General features: G+C 31.7%; 1 pseudogene; it reads right to left on the bottom strand.

Moving 5' to 3' along the window:
- Positions 1 to 9,158: 9,158 nt before the first annotated feature.
- On the bottom strand, positions 9,159 to 10,428 carry LOC148197595 (uncharacterized; annotated as a pseudogene).
- Between the last annotated feature and the right edge of the window lie 10,196 nt (positions 10,429 to 20,624).

The following is a 20,624-nucleotide window of genomic DNA, read 5'->3' as shown; positions in this document are numbered from 1 at the left end:
GAAAACTCCTAGGTAATGATCTTTGGATAAGAGAAATCTTGTTCTAAGCATTGGTCTCATTGGATGATTCACTTTCTTTGTTAATTTCCTTTTTTGTATTTTGTTTCTTTCCTTTTCCTCTCCAAGAATCTTCGATTGGAAAAGACATTTTATAAGGAAACAAATCTTTCCCAAATCTCTTTCATGTTTTTGATATTATTAACGTTAAGATCCTAGTAACAAAACTAAGCTTAAGATGCAGTATATTATTTTTTGTGTCACGTGCTTAATCAGTTTAACATATTGTTCTGAGATAACTATTTCTTCGGAAGCTCGTGGAAAGTTACAAAGAGTTAGTAAATAATTTCAATATATTGTTTAGCCTTTTACAATTTATAATGGAAGTAACTCTTCATTTTTTCATAGCATTTTCTTTTTCAAAATAGTTACTCGTTTTTCTACATTCTATATATATATATATATACTAAATTAATTTCTTGACACTATTTTTTTTTTGTATGAAAAACTAACAATATAAATGAAAATAATATACAATCACATCTCAATAGTTTAATCCATGAAATTTATATTCGCACAGAAAATTACTGCAGATTATTTAATTTTGGTAACTTAAAACTAATAGAATTTACTCTTTTATATAACATTATGCGTTTACATTTTTATGAAAGCTATTGCATTGATTTCTATATAATTCTAGGTTTTGTATGATATTTTCACCTTTCCGTAATTATGTGTGGAACAGATAGAAGAGACATATAAAAAAATGGAGAAAAAAATGAAATTGTAAAAAATATTAGAAAATGTATTATATGAATACTATAAATTTATATAATAATGAATATTTTTCTCACCATTAATAACAAGAATTGTTGATGCATAGAGTTGGCATAAGGGTGAAAGTAAAAAAAAACAAATATTATTTGCAAGGAGAAAGAATTGTTCGGATTTAACAACCAACAATGAAGTTTGAAATTCAAAACTGATTAACACAATGTTCACAGACACGGTGTTAGCAATGAATCTACTGCAAAGAAAAGAAATTAATATACTTGTACATGATCTACCCAAATAATAGTAATATTTCTATATAACGCTGGTTTAAGTTTCTTTATTAAAATTAAGGAAAAAATAGTTTTTTTATTTTATTTTAATACAAATCTAAATAAGTTATCTATTACATATTTTTATTTTTCTCATTTAATTTAATTCTCAAATATTTTTTTAATGCATAACAAAAATAAAAATAAGGGTATTATTGAAAAAGATTAAATCATCTTAAAATTAAAAAAAAAAGAAATTATTTTTATTAAAAGAACAGAGTAAGTAATTTATATGAGATTCCAACAAATTTGTGATATAGTTAAAAAGATCGATCTTCCAAAATCCATATAAATCTAGCTTTCATAATAAATTGGATAACCACTATGTTTTTTTTCGTTTGTTTCATTGCACAGCTCCCTTATACGTTTATTTTTTTCTACATTCATACTACGAAATCTATGTAGGAAACTGAGTAGTTATAATTCAAAGTATAATTACTCTACAAACCTAGTCGAAGTAACAAAGATTTCATTAGACAGTTATGCCTACAAAAGAAGTCATGACAAAACACGTAAGATATCTTTAATGTTAAAAGATAGAGAATGATTTGTTGTTATTGTTGCTATAAATTATCAGATAAAGAAATCTTTATTATTACTAACTAGTTTTTAATATGCATATATTTTTGTTATTTCTTACAGTATTACATTTTTTTTAGTGGACGCATATTACTAAATCATAGTTTAGTTAAAAGAAAAAGAAAGTACAATAGAAATATGAGTGAAATTACATGAGCCAAAAGGAATTATGCATGGAGATAGAGAAATGTTCTCAAACATGGTAAAAGAATACAAAAATATTCTTCTTTTTAAGTGTGGAAATAACTCTCGATTATCTGTACAGTTGGAAAAGGTAGTATAAGATTGATGATTAATGGTGCTACTTTTCTTATTCTATTAGTATATTATGTGCCTAAACTTCAAAAGAACTTGTTGATTATGGGGTAATTGTAGGAAAAAGGTCTTTCTATTTTCATTAAAAATTAAATATAGAATAGTTTGCACATATGAAAATGAGTATTAATCTTATCACTAAAAAAATAATATAAATTTTGATAATTATTTTTATATAATGTGATGATTTTAACCGCCACAATTTATAATTATGAAAACTGTCATAGTTCGAGTTATTACAAAATATAATATAACGATTCCAAGTGAATTGATGCAACAACTGTCAAATGATTATTTTTCCTGAAATAAATTAATACAATTAAAATCACTGTAATTTTTAAATAAAAATAAAATATATGAATAACAATAATATTTAAAAACATCACAATTCACATATAACTTTGTTATTATCAAATATCATAATTCAAATATTTTATTATTTATTATCATCTACGTATATTTATAATTAACATCATAATTTAATAAAAATTTATTTTTAATAATGAAAATTTAAACTATATAAAATAATTATGACACTAAAAAAAATTATCAAATATTTTGCTTTGACCAAAATCATTACATCAAATATCAAAATGTTGAAGTATAAAAAAGAATAGACAATTCTATATTGGAAATTGTTATGTAATCCTAAATTGTTTTGTTTCCATCATTTTAATCCCCTTATATTATAAATGACACACTACTTCCAACTAGTACTTGCAATTAAAAAGATATAAATAATTGAAGTTCAATGTTTATTCAAATAAATTAAAATAATATAATATTTATCAATCAAAATGTCCTATAATTGAAATTGTCTTTGAAATAAGCACAAGTACAAAAATTGATTATTTTATATGGAATATGCAATTCATTATGAAATTTGTAAGGTCCTGGAAACTATACGGGCTAGGGGGCCCTATTTTCTGAGGCAGCCAGGCACAAAGGGCCAAAGATACCGTGACCTTAGAAGGGGTTCCTTCATTTTCCCAACTCTGAACCAATTTCCAGTTCTCCTTTCTCTCTCTAAACTCAGCTTTCTTCTTCCTTCTCTGTCTTCTCTCTACCCTTACACTCATTTGAACCATTACATTTCCAATTAGGTGGTGTTCTTTCGCTCACGGAGTTGAGAGCTTCCCTTCTATCCGATTAGATTTCATTTGGACAGGTAAGTCAATTTCTCCACTCTTCTTGACCTTAGGGCATGCAACTTTACTGGTTGCATGGTGCTCCTTTTGATTCTCTATCTATTCTAGCTCTAAGAGCTGCTTTCATCACCATTTAGGTGATTGTAGGGCACTGTTAAACTGCTTTTCGTCGCGCAAAAACAGAACAAAATCTGGTCCCCACTAATGTAGTATAGGACAACCAGAGAATCAATCCTAGGACTCAACAAAATTAAGTTTTAAAATGTAGAGTTAAGTCTTGTATTTATTTACTAATTATTTACTTACTAACTACTACTAAACAGGTGGGGACGTTTAAAATGAAAACAAAGAAATAAAAAAATTAGGAAAAGCGAAACTATAATCTGTTTTAAAATAAAAGAAGGAAGAAAATAAAGAAATAAAACCTAAACTAAAGTAATGAAGAGATTAAACCTATTTATATCCAAAACAAAACCTATATACTAAAACTGGAACAAAATCAGAAATAAAACCAAATTGAAAAGAACTTAAAACTCAATATTGAAAAGCATCATATCAACAAGAATGTAAAGGCTGAAACAGAAGTAAAGCATATCATAAATTCTAAAATACTCAAAGTGAACAACTGGAACATCAAAACTCAAACTGAACTTCAACTATCACTATCGAAAGCAAAGACAGAATTGATTTCATAGGTGAATGTACATTGATATGAATAAAAGAGTGCTTAGAGTTCTCAAGAAGACATCATGATAATGTGAATCCCAATCCAGGGTATTCTAGTTCATATTTCAGAACTTTAAATTGACTCTTTCCACTAATTTTTCCAATCAAGGTTCATTAACCTATTCATCAATCTAAAATTCGCAAACAAATTCAAGAAACACAAATTTGAATCAATTTTTATGCATTGAACTCATCTCTGACTCGAGAAGACATCTCGATAAAGAAATGCTCAGTACAGAGTCATTTGATTCCAAAAGGAACTATAGAATGCAGAGAATCAGAGTCCAATTCGTTTCTTCATTGAAACAACACAAGAAACACACAAGCACGAAACATAACAGAATAACAAAACACTGAACAAGCGAAACATCAAGTACAAAATGTATTATTAACGAGAAAAGAAAATTACGAAAATTGTACCGACTACATGCTAAATCAGAGTCACCGTGGGCTGTCACCACCGTGATGTGCGCTCTAAAAGCAAGGGGAACGAAAACCTACTCTATAGAAAGCGGAAAAGAACCCTAATCTACAGAGCTAAACTGAAAGTGTGCAAAAGTATCCTATTTACAAGGTGAAAGCCCTTTTTATAGGGTCAGAAAAACAAAAGAAAACGAAAGAGGGAAAAGGAAAGGGGAAAAAGAAAAATGGGAGATGGAGAACCTTGCTGTGACGCTTCGAGCTCTCCACGTGGCAGCTCCGGTCAGCTCTTCTTTCTCACTGGTCAGCTCCAGTCATCTTCTCCAGGCAGGTAATGTGCTCCTCTCTTCAACTCTCTTCACTCATGGGAGCCCTAGCTTAGCTCGAAGGTTCTTTTCTTTTACTCAAATGCACGAAGACTTCTTCATTTTGCCAAAATGATTTGCAAACCTGAGACCCCCAATGACAGCCTCTGAAACGCAACGTTTCATTAAAGGAGAATTGGCCCAATTGTTGCTCCCTGCTGTTCAATAGATTCAGCCACAAAATAGCCCAAACATGGATCAGAGCCCAGTGTTTCTGCTGGCTGTTCAAGCCCAAACCAGATCCTAAATTAATAAAAGAGTTAGAAAAAAAATATTATGAGATTAAAACCTATTTAAAACCAAACATTTTTATTAAAAGAATTTCAAAAACATACTAATTTCCTAATTATTATCAAAGATTAAAAATTACATCTAAAAACCTATTTTTAACTAAAATTTTACAAAACTAAAGAATTAAGAGAAAAACATAAAACTAGCCTAATTCTAAGAAATTAAAAACTAAAGAAATCTAAGAAATGATTTTTAACAGAGAAAAATATGTAAATCTAGAGTGTTATCACACCCCCACACTTAGACAACTGCCCTCCTGGGCAGGGACAAACTAAAAAGAAAAAGGAAAAGAAAGACTCAATCTATAAAGGAAAAGACTAAACACACACAATAAGAAACACTAGACTGTTATCACAAGCAACTCAACTCTGCTAATTCACATACCATCCAACCATTTTTCTCTAATAAGAACTGCACAAACAGAATCACCAACTCTAAATCTAAGTTTCAGTAACTCTAGCAAGTAAATAACAGTTAAATTCAACCCAAAACAAGCAGAAAATTACAATTCAGAGAAGTAGCAATCCAAGTTCAACCTCACAGGATAAAGTGTTTCCCTCAGATCACTCAGGTGTTTAGGTCAGCCTGTGTTTCACTCCACATAACATGATAGACCACAGTTCACAACTTTGGAAAAATTCTAATTGACACTGCTTGAATCAAGATAACTCTAGATCACTAGGACTTTCATGGCTTGTAATGTAATGGAGAATGGAAAGGCTAGATGTATGGGAAATAAAAGCAGAAACTGGAATGGATAAGAGAAATGTGAAAGAGAGGACAACTAGAACTCACTGCAGGTATTGCATTCTTTTCTTGGCCAGAATCTTCTTTTTTTTTTTTTTCAGGTCTTTTTCTCAATCAATTTTCTCTTTTTCTCTTTTCCAGACCTTTTTCTTCTCTTTTTCATATCAGATTTTTCTCTTTTTAGAGCTCTTTTTTTTTTCTTCTCAACTTCACCTCTGGCCTCACTCTTTTTCTGCTTTCTGAGTTCTAAATTCTCCCTACTTCTCACAAATCTCTCAAGGTTTTATGTGTATGATTGGGGGAAAGGTTTGTAATGGATGGAAAACAAAGAAAAGGCTAAGGCTCAAATGAGGGTACAATGGAAAGAAATGTGAATGGGAAGAAGAAAGAAGGCCTAGATCATCTCTAAAGTTCTACCAAGATCAAGCACACTCAAAGAGAATTAATACAAAATCAGAACTATGACTACACATGCATGCAATCACACTAGAAAGAAAAATTTTGGCCCAAAACTCTCCAGGGTTAAAGATTTGTCAAAAATGGAATTGCTACTCTCTATCATGCAAAAACTGCTTATTTAGACTGAACTAACTGCAAAAACTACTGCTAGAGCTACATCTACTCAAATCTAGAGCTAAAGACACTATTGGCAATCTATCTTAAAGAAACAAAGCTAAGAAGTTAAGTAAATCAGCAAAGAATTGAATTAAATGTGAAACGGAGTCAAGAAAGAACCTAAAAGTACCTAAACAATATTACCTAAGCTATAAACAATCTAAACAAAGCAACACAGAACAGAATGTAACCAAAAAGAATCTAAACTAAAGCTCTACAAAGTAAAACAGCAAAAGAAGAAAGAAAAGACTCTAAATCAAAGAAACAAAAGATACCTAAAACAGAATGATATTAATCTAAACAGATCCTATTTACAAGTTTAAAAAGGAAACAACTAAAGAGAACAGAAGGTAATCCTAAAACAGAGAATCTATACAATTCCTAATAAAGGACCTAAGCAACACCTAAAGCTATTTAAAATCTATACAAAGTAGAACTAGCTTATGTGTAACTAAGAGAACCTAAACTAAACTAAAACAGCTAAAACAATTCCTAAACCAAGACCCTATGAAGGAAAACAGTAAAAGAGAACCTAAGAAGATCCTAATAAAATGAAAATGAATTGAAGAAAACCTAGAAAATTCTAAAAACCAGATCAGGACCTATTGTAAAGAGTCTAAAATAGAAAAGCAAAAATCAGAAGAATAAGAAAAACCTCTACTAAATTCTATTTAAAGAAACAGTTGAAAGAAATTTAACCTAAGCAATCCTAAAAACTACCTAAAAAAAATCAAAAAGTAAAAATGCTATAATAATCCTAATAGAAATCTAAATAGGACATATTAACCAAAGAATTGTAAAAGAAAAAATACTAAACAGATTCAGAAAAATTTTAACACAGTAACAGAAAGAAAATAGACCCTAATTATGAACAAAATCCTAATTGAAAACTTAAAACAAAGCATGAAACAAATCAAGAGCTCAAAACAGAACAAGTAACTAACATAAGGAAGAGAAAATAATAGAAAGAAGAAAAGAAAAGGGACCTAAAAGAAGTTCTAAAACAGATAAAAAAACAGTAAAAGAACCTAAGCTAAAACAACAAAAACCAGAAAATGAATGAACTGTAAAAACCTAAAGCACTATTAACAACAAAGCTAAAAACTAAACTAAAACAGATCAGTAACAAAAATAGGTATTTACAGACTAAAACAAGAATAGTAAACTACTCTAGGGATTTAAAACTAAACCAGACCTAAGCTAAGAGAAAAACAGCTCAGAGAAAAAAAAAATTTACCCCTATTTTATTACTAAAACTAATACTAAACAGGGTTATTTACATCAGAAAAAAAAAAAACAACTTCAACCTATACCTTCCCACCCCCACACTTAAGAGGCACATTGCCCTCAATGTGTGAGTGGGTAAGGTTTTCTAACAAACACCAACAACAAAAAGTATGTACAGATCAAACAAAATCAAAATTATAAAAAAAAAAATTGAATTTAGAAAACACAAGTTTGTACAGAACAAAAATGAAAAGATTAAAGCTAAAACTATAAGACTAAAAGAAAAAGAAAACATGTTCAAATAGGCCATAGATCAAAATTAATTTTTTTAATTTTTATGAAAAATAACATATTATCTATCCTACTATTTACTATGCTACTTAAAACTATGCACATTACTAACAAATACCTATAACTATTATTTAAGAGTAAGGAAAAGAAAATTCTTATGGGTTTTTCTCCATGCTCTGCCCAGGTGCGCATTGCTTCCATAGCTGCATTGAAATCTTTTTTCTCAGTCATTTGTTGCAGCATTCTCAGCTCTCCATTCAGTGTTTGCAGCTGGTGGTTGCTTGGAATTGGTGTTGGGCGTGTAAGCTTGCCACTATTAGCAGCCCTCCTTCCTTGCACAGTCAGGACTACATCTTTGTTACAATCAATATATGCCATAGGTATATCATCTGCCACATCATAATCAGCACACATGAGTGAATCATCAAATAATATAGAGCTGTCAAAAGTGAAATCAGAATCACCCAGCAAATCATAAAAATTTAATGCATTAAAATCTGAACACCCATCAGTAGGTGTGTTTCTATGATTCACAACAAAATTCTCATGCACCAATTCAGAATTGCTAGGCATGACAGTAAGAATATCAGGTAAGAGTTTCTGAGACTCAACATGCACATGATCATTAATTTTAATTTGCATCTCACCCAAACAAATAGGAAGTTCAAGTTCAGAGTAAACCTGTTCTAGCTCCTCAGCAACTGCCCTATTAAATCTATCATAGAAATTGATGTTAGTGCAAGGATTATGAACAGTCACAGGTATGTCAATGTGTTTTATTTCAAGTGTTGAATCACAAATGTGAGAATGTATAGGCATGACAGGGACACTATTCAATGCAGGTTCTATGAGTTCAACTTTAAACATATCAAAAACGTTAAAATCAAGTTGAACCTCGTCTATATCAATTGGAAGATTCAGTTTAAAGAAAACCTGAAGTCTTGATTCACCAGCTACCCTTTCAGGATCATTCCCATCCAGCTTGCAGATAATGAACTCTTCCTTGGCACCTGCAAAACAGTTAGAAGCAGAACATATAGCAGAACTAATTTCTTCACAAATTTCACAACCACCCCCAAGGCATGTACAAGCAGTGAGTTTTTCATTGTTCAGTTCTAAAGAATTTAAGAACCCAGCAAACTCAAGTTCAAGTTCTAATCCTAAATCAGTACAAGCATTTTCAAAATCAGCCACATCAACTTTCACATCATCAAAAACTGCATGTCTATCATCATGAGCATCTGATTCATCATCAAGAAGTGCATTTAAATCTGTGCAATCATCAAGTACACTAGATGCAGGTATATGAACTTTATCAATGGAATAGGCTGAATTTATGATATTAGAATGATCAAAGCAAGGAGTAAAATCAAAAACTTCTACAGGCACATCATGCATATGATCAAACACATTGAAATCAATTTCAGGCTCACCCACATCAACATCAAAATCCATTTCACAGTACTGCAGCACCAAAACATGGTCAGCAGCTTCCCTCATTTTTTTCAAATACTCTTTGGACTTTCTGAAATCAGTTTGTACTTCCAGTTCAGCAGATTCAACTTTTAAATCAGCAGTACAATCAATTTCATTGAAACAAGAATGAGGTTCAGTACTATCACCATCATAATAGACATTTTCACTTGATTGAGCACTAGCAGTGGTAAAATCATATATAGGAACAGCAACAAAACTATTACAATCATGAATCACAGCCAACTCCCTAAAACCATCAACTAGCTTTTCAAAATCATCACCAGTGTAATTATGATCATAAGGTTCACAAACAGATTCAGAAAAATCATCAGATGCATTCATACAATCATCACTCATCAGAGAATTGGAATTATCATCATCAAAATTTAAAGTAGAATGTGAATCAATGAAAGAAGGATTAGAGTATACAGTTACAGAGGTGGTTGGACACTTAATCTCTTGAAACTCTGCGGCAGCAGCTACCATCAGTGGTGCTTCATTGGTTGCTGCCTCTTTCTCCTTTTCAACTCTCCCAGTCAACTTGTTGACTACAGCTACTAACTCTGCCACTTGATTGGTTAGTCCTTGAAGTTCATATGCTGGAATCCCCTGCTGCCACTGATCACAGAATTGTGGCTGCCATGGTTGTTCTGAATGAATTTCCTCCTGCTTTGGTGCAACACACTGGTCCCAATATGAATGTGGCATCTCTTGTTGCACATGCCAGGGTGACTGCTCTCCATAAGGTTGAAAATAGGATGGTGGTTGTTGCTGGAAAGCTTGATTAATTGGCTGCATAAAAACCTCAGGAATAGGCTCATAAAACATGTCAAATCTTGGTGGTTGAGCATTATAAGGAAATGAGAAATTACCATATGCAGAGGAGTGATCCATGCTTACCAATTGCTCACAAGATAAAAACCAATCAGACCAATAAAGCCTCTATCACAGAATTCAACAAAAGAATTGAAAGAAAAGAAAATCTATACAAGCTATATTCACAATTTCTACTCTGCAGAACAGATCCTAATATACAAAAATGAAAACAAAACAAACAGATCCTAAACTAAAAAGGAACATATATGAACACAAAACAGAAATAAAATCAAGAAAACAAACCTAAACAAGACTAACTTAACACTCTAAGACTTAACTCGCCGAGTCCCCGGCAACGGCGCCATTTGTTAAACTGCTTTTCGTCGCGCAAAAACAGAACAAAATCTGGTCCCCACTAATGTAGTATAGGACAACCAGAGAATCAATCCTAGGACTCAACAAAATTAAGTTTTAAAATGTAGAGTTAAGTCTTGTATTTATTTACTAATTATTTACTTACTAACTACTACTAAACAGGTGGGGACGTTTAAAATGAAAACAAAGAAATAAAAAAATTAGGAAAAGCGAAACTATAATCTGTTTTAAAATAAAAGAAGGAAGAAAATAAAGAAATAAAACCTAAACTAAAGTAATGAAGAGATTAAACCTATTTATATCCAAAACAAAACCTATATACTAAAACTGGAACAAAATCAGAAATAAAACCAAATTGAAAAGAACTTAAAACTCAATATTGAAAAGCATCATATCAACAAGAATGTAAAGGCTGAAACAGAAGTAAAGCATATCATAAATTCTAAAATACTCAAAGTGAACAACTGGAACATCAAAACTCAAACTGAACTTCAACTATCACTATCGAAAGCAAAGACAGAATTGATTTCATAGGTGAATGTACATTGATATGAATAAAAGAGTGCTTAGAGTTCTCAAGAAGACATCATGATAATGTGAATCCCAATCCAGGGTATTCTAGTTCATATTTCAGAACTTTAAATTGACTCTTTCCACTAATTTTTCCAATCAAGGTTCATTAACCTATTCATCAATCTAAAATTCGCAAACAAATTCAAGAAACACAAATTTGAATCAATTTTTATGCATTGAACTCATCTCTGACTCGAGAAGACATCTCGATAAAGAAATGCTCAGTACAGAGTCATTTGATTCCAAAAAGAACTATAGAATGCAGAGAATCAGAGTCCAATTCGTTTCTTCATTGAAACAACACAAGAAACACACAAGCACGAAACATAACAGAATAACAAAACACTGAACAAGCGAAACATCAAGTACAAAATGTATTATTAACGAGAAAAGAAAATTACGAAAATTGTACCGACTACATGCTAAATCAGAGTCACTGCGGGCTGTCACCACCGTGATGTGCGCTCTAAAAGCAAGGGGAACGAAAACCTACTCTATAGAAAGCGGAAAAGAACCCTAATCTATAGAGCTAAACTGAAAGTGTGCAAAAGTATCCTATTTACAAGGTGAAAGCCCTTTTTATAGGGTCAGAAAAACAAAAGAAAACGAAAGAGGGAAAAGGAAAGGGGAAAAAGAAAAATGGGAGATGGAGAACCTTGCTGTGACGCTTCGAGCTCTCCACGTGGCAGCTCCGGTCAGCTCTTCTTTCTCACTGGTCAGCTCCAGTCATCTTCTCCAGGCAGGTAATGTGCTCCTCTCTTCAACTCTCTTCACTCATGGGAGCCCTAGCTTAGCTCGAAGGTTCTTTTCTTTTACTCAAATGCACGAAGACTTCTTCATTTTGCCAAAATGATTTGCAAACCTGAGACCCCCAATGACAGCCTCTGAAACGCAACGTTTCATTAAAGGAGAATTGGCCCAATTGTTGCTCCCTGCTGTTCAATAGATTCAGCCACAAAATAGCCCAAACATGGATCAGAGCCCAGTGTTTCTGCTGGCTGTTCAAGCCCAAACCAGATCCTAAAATAATAAAAGAGTTAGAAAAAAAATATTATGAGATTAAAACCTATTTAAAACCAAACATTTTTATTAAAAGAATTTCAAAAACATACTAATTTCCTAATTATTATCAAAGATTAAAAATTACATCTAAAAACCTATTTTTAACTAAAATTTTACAAAACTAAAGAATTAAGAGAAAAACATAAAACTAGCCTAATTCTAAGAAATTAAAAACTAAAGAAATCTAAGAAATGATTTTTAACAGAGAAAAATATGTAAATCTAGAGTGTTATCAGGCACTGTTTGGGTTTTTGCTGTGAAGGCACGGTTAGGGCACTCTAGTTGGCTATACTGCTCAACTTCAAGGTAAGGGGAGCTAGACATTTCTTTTCTGATTTTATTGTAGGAGGTGTATGTGTGTTGAAATCTGAACTGTTGTGCTGTTTAAGTTGAGTTTCTAAGTTTGAATGTATAGAATGATATGTACTGACATGTTCATATGTGAAACTGTAAATTTATGTTTGCCTTGTATGTGAATGTTGTATGAACCATGAATTGAGGTTGTGACTGATTTTGGGATTAACCATGTGGTGGTGATTAAATATGGTGGAGAGTGTTAATACTGTTATGATGGTCATTTTGGAAGGAACTAAGTAAACTGAGGTAGGAATTTTAGTCACTATGATTGGGAGTGTGATTGAAGTACTGAGATAGTGTAGAGAGGTAAATTGGGACAGGTTGAGAGCACGTTGTTGGTAGGATAGAGGAACCTTAAAAACTTGAGTTGGCACATCCCTGATCATAGAGCAGCCTTGGCCTGGTCCAGTCAGTTGTGACTAGTCATATGTGCTGGCGTCGAAGGTGAGTTTGATGTGTTCAGACGTTGGGTTCTCTCCGGTGACCAATTTGGGCAGTTGGGTTAGTTTAGATGAGTCAATGTAACTGGTGAGGGGTCAGTTAAAAGATAAAACTGGATTTAATCACTTTAGATTAGTACTGGGGAGGATTTGGATCATCTAGGAAAGTATAATTATACTTAATAATCGAATTGGAGGTCTTAGAAGTTAGCCAAGAGTCCTAGAAATGGTAAGGATTAGTATGAGTGTGTGATTCTGCAGAATTCGCATTCTGCAGATTATGCAGTGTTGCTATGCGAGTTGTCTCGCATAGCGAGACCCTGTAGAGGGTGCTCGTTGTCTTGGTAATTTGCTGTGTGAGCTGGTGCATTGTGCGAATTACCAGAGGGTGACGCTCACTGTTTATGGACTCGCCATGGCGAATCCTGTCGCTATGCGACTGGTGGTGGTCTGGGATCACTGCCCATTTAATTCGAAGGGCGAGTGGGGCGCATAGCGAGAGCTTTGGGGAGGTTGGTCTCTGTTTGGGTTCTCGCATAGCGACCTGGGTGCGCTATGCGAGAGGTTTGAAGTCTGATGTATGTTGCGACTTAATTCGTTATGCGAACTAAGCTGTGCTGTGCAAGATCCTTCTGTCTCGCCTTGCGAGTAGGATGCGTTGTGCGAATTGTCTTGGGTTAAGCCTTTTCTTTTGCTCTCTATCTTGATTGATTCTAGTGTGTGAAGTGTTTGGAATGCCTAAAATGATATGATCATGTGATTTATGTGGGATGTGTATGGATTCACTGTGATAATATGATGGTATCTGGATATTCATGTATGGGTTAAGTTTCAAAGTGTTAGTACGGTTCATGAACGTAATTCCATGGTCCTCAAGGAGAGGATACATGGTGGTGCTCAGGTGGTGTGTACAATGATTGCATGGTAGCTCAGTCTTGGGGGTTTTCCTGACGCTCCAATGGTCTTTCATTCTCAAGTAGAGAGGATTGATCCATGTGGTGAGGAGTAGCAGGAGGTCCTAGTCTTGAAGGCTTCCAGTATGCTCCAGGGCGCGGAACGGACTAACCTCGTGAGTGTGGTAGGATGGAACCCATTGGCAACGGCTTTGCAAAGCAGTAGAGGTCACCACGAGTGCATAACCCGCCATAGCTCGGTAATCATTCTGGTCCGGACGAGTCGGTCTATAAAGCAATGAGTCTTGTGATGTCAATGTACTATGTTTGAGTGACTTTTGCATGTCGTGTGTGATTGAATAACATGATTTTTATATCTAGCTCACCCTTGCTTGTTTGTATTGCTTGTGTATGTTTCTTCTTGCGATAATCATCCATTTGGATGGGAGCAGATGGCGAGGAGGTTCCTTTGGAGACAGCTTTAGAAATTAAGGACAATGCTGCTGCCTAGTCTCCTAGGATGTTATTAGTTGATCTTGTATTCTGAAATACTATTTCTCTTTCAGTTTACATTTTAGATATCTTTGGAGTTTAAGCTTATATTCTAAAGTTACTTTGAGGATGACTGTAATCCTATTTACTTTCAACTGCTTTCCTATATTATGCATGTGGACATTTTTATTATATATGTTTTCTATATAATTGGGATGTCACAAAATTCATATTATTTTTATACGAAAGTTTCCAGTAAAGCTAGTCATAATGGATTAAATTACATTTTATTAAATAGATTAATTTGGATCAGATTTTTACTTAATTTTTTAATGAATTAACTAATGGATTTATTTGATCTGATTCGTTATAATTCAAAATAAAATTCAATAAAATTATTTTAATTTTTTATATAATTTGATTTGAAGTTTTAAATCTAACATTATTTATTACAGGATTATCACCGTTTTCATTTTCTAGTATTAGGAAAATTTATTGTCAATGTCAGAAAATGTAAGATGACTTCAAGGTCAATTCCATAAAGAATAAAATGCATATAAAGAAACCAAAGAAAAATAGTATAATGGAGATGGACATTTTAGATGTTTGTCTCCGAAAACATAAGAAAAAGAAATCCTTTTTAAATAATTTTTGCAGCTTCTATATTTATAAATTAATGGTTTATATTTATGTACGAGTGAATACTAACTAATTACATGAAGTTTGAATTTGTGTCTTAACTTTGGAGTTCAAGAAAATAGAGACTTGGTGAAATTTACCATCACAGAAAGAGGTGAAGAATAGATAACGATATTCTAGCGAGCTCCCACAACTTTTAGAATCCATAAAGCAACTAAGAACATTACGCAGTATTAACCAATAACATAAGGTTATGAACTTGAACAATGAAACATCTTCAAAATACAACACATAAAAAGGTTCCATTAAATTTGTTGGAAGTCTAGCCAATTTAGAGTATATAAGTTGGTGCAAACCTTATTTTACAAACTGATTTGTGGGATTGAGTTAGACTTAAAATTCACTTCTTAACATGTGTGTTGAAACACTTACATCGATTAGAGTGAAAGAATTTAGAATATATAAGTAGGTGCAAACCTAACTTTACAAGCCGGTTTTGTGGGGTTGAGTTAAGCTTAAAGTCCATTTCTTAACATGGTATCAAAGTCATGGATTAAAGTCTATCATAACGAGATTTTTGTTTGTTAGGCATCATTCCAACCGCTACCAGGCCACTATCGGACCACCCATTAATGTTTAGTTTCACGCACAAGATGCATATACCTCGGCGTGAGGGGTGTGTTGGAAGTTCCACATCAACTACAGATAAGGTCATTTTAGAATATGTGTGTGTGGATGTAGACCTTACCATACAAGTTAGTTTTGTGAGGTTGAGTTAGATTTAGAGTCCACTTCTTAACAACAAAGGTTGCATAACACATGTGGAAAGTGATATATCTTATGCTTTTGATGATTATAGTTCTAAGGGTTAAGTCTATTTGTTTTTTGTAAAATCATAAGCCTGAGAGTGTTTTAAGATTCATAAGAAATTAGTGCAAAAGGAAAAATAAGCATATATAAAATATTTGTGGATGAACAAAGGATTATAGTTTAAATATCTCAATGTCAAATAGTTTTGAGAAAAAGAATAAAGATTATGGCAACAAAACGCAAAAATACAACAATGATGATTATGATGCACTACCAATAGTGCAAAAACAACGTATAACGTCACACGTTCAACGTCCAACCACTGAATACGACGTTAAAAATGACCAGTGTCATTTTTGTAAATAAATGCAATTATTAAACGTCGTTTAGAATTGTAATTCAGCGTAAAAGGATATAAAACGTCAAATGCCCCAGCATTAGACGTCAAAAAGTTAGTGAATTCAATAAAAATTTGAGCGGGAGATTGAAAATTCATTCACTTTATCTTAGCGCGTGAGACCCTATTCTCTTTTCAAACTTTTCTCGAACGAAGTTTGACGACCATCACATGTAATTTTTCTTTCATTAATGCATGTTAATTAACTACTTTATGTATGATTTTCGTTTGTTTTGACCGATTATTTTTGTGTTCTTGTCCTTCATAGGCACATTCTGCTTTCTCTCTCACTGGTGACGACACTTTATTCTGATGAACCTACCTTTTGAAAGTTAGTTTCCATTTTCGTTTTGAAGAACTTATTTGTTGAACTTGTTTGTTGTTTTTTGTTGAACTTGTTTGTTGTTGTTGTTTGGTTGAACTTGTTTGTTTTGTTTGATTGAATTTGTTTGTTATTGGTTATTGTTGTTTGTTTTTTATACTATATTACACGTTCATAGTTCATGCTTTATAAAATACCAAAAACTGAAATTTGTTGTTTTTCTGCTTTTTAGGTCTCGTAGAGTTGTAAAAAAGGATCACAATTACTTAAAAAAATGATTAACGTCGTATGTTGACAAAATTCAACGTTAATTTAATGTCGAATTTTTTAAATTCGACGTCAATTTAACGTCTCCTTATATGACGTCGTTCGCGAATTCGTCGTTAAAAGCCCAAAATATTCGACTTTGTACGTTGTTTTTGTACTAGTGTACATGGTCTATGCTCGAAAAGTTCATGTATCCTTTTAGCTTAAAGTTGTAAATTTGACCTTCTACTGTTGAATCATTGTCCAAAACTTGTGAAGAAAATCACTCCTCACGAATCTTGAAGCAAAGGTAAACGTTAGTAGAGTGCCTTCAAGTGCGGGTTGCATAACACGTGTATACATACAAGAGACAAAACAAGGTAAACTTGATAAAAGCTTTCCTTGTATCATGTTGCGTGTAATAAGTCAAAGGGTTATAATTGTTTTGACCCTTAAGCAAAGAAGATTGTTGTTATTAAGAATGTAATGTCACTAGTGCAAAAATAGGATTTGACATCCCCTAATATGCACGGCTTTTAAGATTAAAGCTTATAATGACACAAACATTTTTTAAAATATTTGCACAATTATAGGCAGTGATTCAATTATAATGACAATGTGACATTTTTGAAAATATTTGCATAACTATAGGTTTCGGTTCTTTAAAGAATCAAAGCCCCCAGTTTCAAGAAATGTCACTGTCAAAAGGTTTTACCTGGATATCAAATCTTAGGCTTCAGTTTAACGTAGAATTGAAGTATACCCATTTGCATAGGATAAATTTGTGAATTTTTACAACCTATGAAAGGTCTTGTTGCATAACATCTTTACATTCTTCTCCACCGTCGATGTAATTTTGTGTTTTACTTCATTATATCCTTTGTTAAGGTTCATTTTTGTCTTCATTATTGTTTATCTTCCTTCTTGTTTCTCATTTATCTCTTCCTTTCTATCTTATTTTTCTCTTCCTTTTTCTAACGTTGTTTTTTCTTCTTGTTTCGGTGTTGCTGCTGTATTTTGGTGACCATTGTCATCTTTTCACTTTGAGGAGTCACAACATTGCAAGTTTGTATCTGTCTTGGTTTGTTGTGTTTGTGATGCCTCAACATTATTGTTATCTTAATTGTTGGTTCAAGTTTGAGTAGGTAGTCTTGATCTCTCACTCTTACTCTTGCTCTTGCTTTCAATGTCGTTGTCATTATGTTCTTATGGTTGACTAAAGTCTGTTGCTCTAATTTATTTATTTTAATCGTTTTATTCTTTGGTTGTCTTACCAATCGAAGTTTATTTATAAAAGTTTATTTATAAAGTATAATAATAAATCGAAATCTAAACTTCTTTTTTATTTTGCTTGAATATATTCTATTGTAGAATAGAAGTATAATGGCAAAAAAAATTGGTACCAAAACCTTTCGCACTAGTGTGTTAAAGAAGAAAATTTGAGATTGAGAAAAAAATTATAAACAACAAATATAAGCATAAATGATAAAAAGCAAGGAATGAAAATGATACGAGGGGTAGTAATGCTAAGAATGAAGTAGAGAATTTATAAGCAAATGCAATTAAAGAAAGAAAAAGGAGGACGTCAACTTGGATGGAAGGATTTGTGAGTGGTGAGGGGTTAAGTGAAGAAGAAGTAGAGACCTACATGGTAAAAGAAATTACGAGTGAATGTTCTTCATTTCTTGAAGCTATAAAGCATGATAAATAGATGAAGGCTATGGACAATGAATTAAGCTTAATAAAAAAACCAGTCTTTGGGATCATCGATCTACCCAACTGGAAAGCATGAGCGAAATAGAATTTTAAGACAATTTAATGAGTTTGGTGAAGTAGATAAGTATAAAACATCATTAGTGACAAAGGAGTATTTCCAACAACATAAAATTGATTATTCTAATGTTTTTGTCTATTGATTGCATGGATATAATAAGGAGGATTGTGATACTTGCAGCTTGTAAAGGATGAGACATATTTCTGTTGGACGTCGAATTTGTGTTCCTTCATGTAGAATCAAGTGAGTATGTGTGCATTGACCAACCACAAGGTTTCATGTATCAAAAAATATATAATATTGACATTTTTAAGAAGGGATGTTTCACAATAAACATATAAAATTCTAATTATTTTAGGTTTTAAGATTAACGAAATCGTGGTGATGTAGTTGTGGATGACACTATAATTTAAGCAAATTATTAGAAGTTGTGTAGTTTACAACTACAAGCCTAATATAATGTTTAGTGTGAGCTTATTTAAAAGTTATATATCAAAACTAACTCAATTATACTTATAAACTGCTATATATATATATATATATATATATATATATATATATATATATATATATATATATATATATATATATATATATATATATATATAACATACTTAAAAGGAATGAGTGGCTTTGGAGTTTTTTTTTACAAGAAAAGGAAAGAAGATTTGTTTTGTTTTTGCAAATTATGACTACTCAAGAGGAAATAAATTTAAAAAATACATCTAATTATGTTATTTTATATTTCTTATAATTTATTCATAAGTTATCCTCTCGTCTCTCATCAACCAAATTCTTTAACAAAAATAGGTAATCTGTAAAGAAAAATTAAAATTTACTGTGTTTATCATTTATTCTCTCTTCTTTTACTTTGTTTTTCTTCAATCTATCGGACTTCTCTTAATTTGTTTTTGAAAAATTAACATTGTGTTTCTGTAGAAAATTTTGCATTTAAATATATCATATTAAAATTTATATAACATTAATTTTTTTTTAACAATGTGGATTTATTAGTTTTCTTACTTCAATTAATAATCATTTAAATATTAAACATTGACTAATAATTAAAAAAATATTAGTATAATATTTTTTTAGTTGATATTAGTTTATGTTATTTTTTACTTAAATTTTTTAACTATGGAAAAGAAAAACAATAATTTTGATTAATATTGATTTAGAATATTTTCAATTAATATTGACTGTAATTATTTAGATCAATTGAGATTATTTTTTCAAGATGATTACCTAGATTTGTTTTTACGATTTTTCGATTAATATCAATTGGAAATTTATCGGACAAAGTGAATCCTAGTTATAATAAAAATTGAATTATTCCTCTTATAATTAAGAGTATATAACACTGTTAAATAGTTATAAAGAAATGGTATATGTGTTCTATAAAAAACATTGCACAGAGAATCATTAACACAGTTTTTTTTATTATTATTAAATATTGCAGGATATATTAATGTGTGTCATGTAACTATATTCGTAAATAATATTTATCCTAATTCGACATTCTAAGATACTTTATAGACAGTAATGGAGAAAGATCTAATCTTTGAAACACATAGTTTATAATATTTTATTACAATGATCTTTAAGAGATGTAATTTTAATTTGAATCCACAACTATAATTGTACATTTATTATATTTTAATTTTTTTACACATTTTTTAAATAGTTGTAGTATTATGATATATTCAAAATAAGCAAATTCCATTTATGCATTTGATCGCAAAACTGCATTTGGAAATCATAGTGGTGCCGTATGTTGATAACACTATATTTTCAAGGTATACAAAACATATCCTCTAATCCAATACAAACAAATGGTTGAAATTCAGGTGTAAGTATAAGATCGTAGAAATGAGAAAGTTAATAATATATAAAAAGAAATCAGAAATTCATTATTTAAATTTTTTTTTGTTAGAGATGATATTAGACCCTTATGTAGGTAAATCTTCTCGAAACATTTCTTCCAAGAAACCTTAACCAGTAGTCGAAGTGCACTTGTTAAAGCAGTGTGAGTGTGTAGACTTAAAAGTAGTGTTCTCTGTAGAAAATGCAGAATAATGAAAATGGAATGATGGGTCTCAAATTTACATAAGAAATTGAACGTCGAATC

This window comes from Vigna umbellata, chromosome 5 (genome assembly GCF_029865625.1).
Source record: "Vigna umbellata cultivar VRB3 chromosome 5, Vumbellata_1.0, whole genome shotgun sequence".
Classification (NCBI taxonomy): Eukaryota; Viridiplantae; Streptophyta; class Magnoliopsida; order Fabales; family Fabaceae; genus Vigna; species Vigna umbellata.
Note: the sequence above shows the minus strand (reverse complement) of the source record. Positions and strands in the feature narration are given on the sequence as shown.